This window comes from Bolinopsis microptera, chromosome 1 (assembly GCF_026151205.1).
Source record: "Bolinopsis microptera isolate Bmic1 chromosome 1, MBARI_Bmic_1.0, whole genome shotgun sequence".
Classification (NCBI taxonomy): domain Eukaryota; kingdom Metazoa; phylum Ctenophora; class Tentaculata; order Lobata; family Bolinopsidae; genus Bolinopsis; species Bolinopsis microptera.
In genome coordinates, this window is record NC_087072.1 from 2,708,525 (window position 1) to 2,711,522 (window position 2,998).

Genomic DNA, 2,998 nt, shown 5'->3' on the forward strand with positions numbered 1-2,998 from the left:
TGCATCATTGGGTCAACATGGGCGTGGCTCTCCTGAGCGTTGCCGGTTGCCCATGGTAAAAATGGGACTCCAAACGGAAATCATTCATTCATACCATAAGGGACGTTTGTGCAAAGTTTCAGGAGTATCTGAAGATTTGCAGGTACTTACCCAATATTCAATAATGTCCATAAATGACTAAAAAGGATTCTGCGAAATTTATGAGCACACCAAACACTAAACAAAATCTGCTCTATTTAAGGGTTACGATTTTGGTTAATGTCAGGGCTGGAGTAGGATCTATCAGCTTTAGGGGAGATAGTTACCGACACCGTATGAAACGATTTGACGATTTTAAAATAAAAGAACTTCAAAGACTGCTCTCTAAAGGAAATTATATATGAACAAAATTTCCAGGAAAAATGTCAATTTACTGAGTCGATTAACAGCACTGATTAAACCCCCTGCAGACCCCTCTCTCTCTCTCTCTCTCTCTCTCTCTCTCTCTCTCTCTCTCTCTCTCTCTCTCTCTCTCTCTCTCTCTCTCTCTCTCTCTCTCTCTCTCTCTCTCTCTCTCTCTCTCTCTCTCTCTCTCTCTCTCTCTCTCTCTCTCTCTCTCTCTCTCTCTCTCTCTCTCTCTCTCTCTCTCTCTCTCTCTCTCTCTCTCTCTCTCTCTCTCTCTCTCTCTCTCTCTCTCTCTCTCTCTCTTCTCTCTCTCCCTCTTCTCTCTCTCTCTCCCCCTGCAGACCAAAGGCCGCACAGTTTATCCGAGCAGCTTTGTACCTGCCTAGGTTGATCATTAAAGTGTTCAACTACAGTTTCTCATCACTAAACATTTTACCTGATAGTCATTATTTAAATGATATCTGAAAGTGAGGTACAATGAAACGCTACTTTAATTGTAAATCGTAACTAAAATGCTCAACAAATATATGAAAAATACAATCTAGAATCACACACACACTATTTCAGTCAACCTAAAGTCTAAGAGCCAAGCTGAAGACTTTAGACCCATTTAGGATTGCAATTTGCAAAGTCAAACTATCAACGATAAGTAGGGACTTAAGAACTATTAAAAATCGCCCTTGCCGTAAATGGCGTAATTTTGTGCAGTCGTTGAGTAAAGTAAAAAGGTATACAAACTATAAATCATTAAGATGGAAATTCAACCATTTATATACAAGAGGAGGTCAGGAGGGTGGCTTGTCTGTAACCTGGCACGGTTGGACAGCACACAAAGTGATGGTAAACATGAGCAGCGATTCTCTCCCCTCTAGCTAAAACTCAACCAGCTAACTAATTTTATATACTCTAGCTTAATATCTCCAAATACCATATAAAGCAGAAGCGCACCAGACAACATAACTGGACTATAAGCTCTAAAAATATTGTCATCTAGCGACAGTTGTCGAGTCTACTGGTTTCCTGCGCTGGGTCTTAGGAACGGAGTCCAGTTGGGGTCGGGTGACGGTGGTGCGGGTTGTCTGACTGCGGGAGCTGGTACCCGCACTGGATCTGTTGACCTGTGCAAGGCCGGGCTGACTCCGTGCCAGAACAACAGATTGGACAGTTCGCCGTGTTGCGGGAAGTGGTAGTGGAGGCTTGTAAGTGATAGGACTAACCCCTTTCTTGGGATGGAGAAAAACATTCTGGGAAAAAGGTGTTGTAGTGTTTGCTGGTGCTACTCTGGGGGGGAGAGAAGGGGTTAAGTTCAGTTAAATAGTTTCCAAGGGGGTTTTTTTTTTAATTATTGGCAAGGGGGAATAAGTTTTAGTGGGACAGCAAGGGTCTGTAATTATAAAATTTTAAAAAAAAATTTTTATTTAAAATTTTTTGCGAGGTAAATAATAACTAAAAAAAAGCTCCGATTTTATATTTTGAAAATTCGTTTAAAGATTAAGATATTGTGGTTAAATCTTACTTCCGAGAGGTGGACAGTTCTGTTTCACGAGCTTTTTGTGAGTTATAATTTCTTATCATTATAAATAAACCGTTATATAACTAGTTTAGAATCTAAAATGTTCATTTTCAGTTTTACTTCTATATAAAATCATAAGCACTTGTTTAAGCCAAATCTGAAGTCACTAACGTCTTCAAGAGCAAGGACAGTGAAATCTTTTTAATGACTATATTTTTATAGTCACAGAAGGATTCTGCGAAATTTATGAGCACACCAAACACTAAACAAAATCTGCTCTATTTAAGGGTTACGATTTTGGTTAATGTCAGGGCTGGAGTAGGATCTTTTAGCTTTAGGGGAGCTAGTTACCGACACCGTATGAAACGATTTGACGATTTTAAAGTAAAACAACTTCAAAGACTGCTCTCTAAAGGAAACTATATATGAACAAAATTTCCAGGAAAAATGTCAATTTACTGAGTCGATTAACAGCACTGATCTAAACCCCCTGCAGACCTCTCTCTCTCTCTCTCTCTCTCTCTCTCTCTCTCTCTCCTCTCTCTCTCTCTCTCTCTCTCTCTCTCTCTCTCTCTCTCTCTCTCTCTCTCTCTCTCTCTCTCTCTCTCTCTCTCTCTCTCTCTCTCTCTCTCTCTCTCTCTCTCTCTCTCTCTCTCTCTCTCTCTCTCTCTCTCTCTCTCTCTCTCTCTCTCTTCCTCTCTCTCTCTCTCTCTCTCTCTCTCTCTCTCTCTCTCTCTCTCTCTCTCTCTCTCTCTCTCTCTCTCTCTCTCTCTCTCTCTCTCTCTCTCTCTCTCTCTCTCTCTCTCTCTTCTTCTCCCTCTCTCTCTCTCTCTCTCTCTCTCTCTCTCTCTCTCTCTCTCTCTCTCTCTCTCTCTCTCTCTCTCTCTCTCTCTCTCTCTCTCTCTCTCTCTCTCTCTCTCTCTCTCTCTTCTCTCTCTCTCCCCCTGCAGACCAAAGGCCGCACAGTTTATCCGAGCAGCTTTGTACCTGCCTACTAGGTTGATCATTAAAGTGTTCAACTACAGTTTCTCATCACTAAACATTTTACCTGATAGTCATTATTTAAATGATATCTGAAAGTGAGGTACAATGAAACGCTAC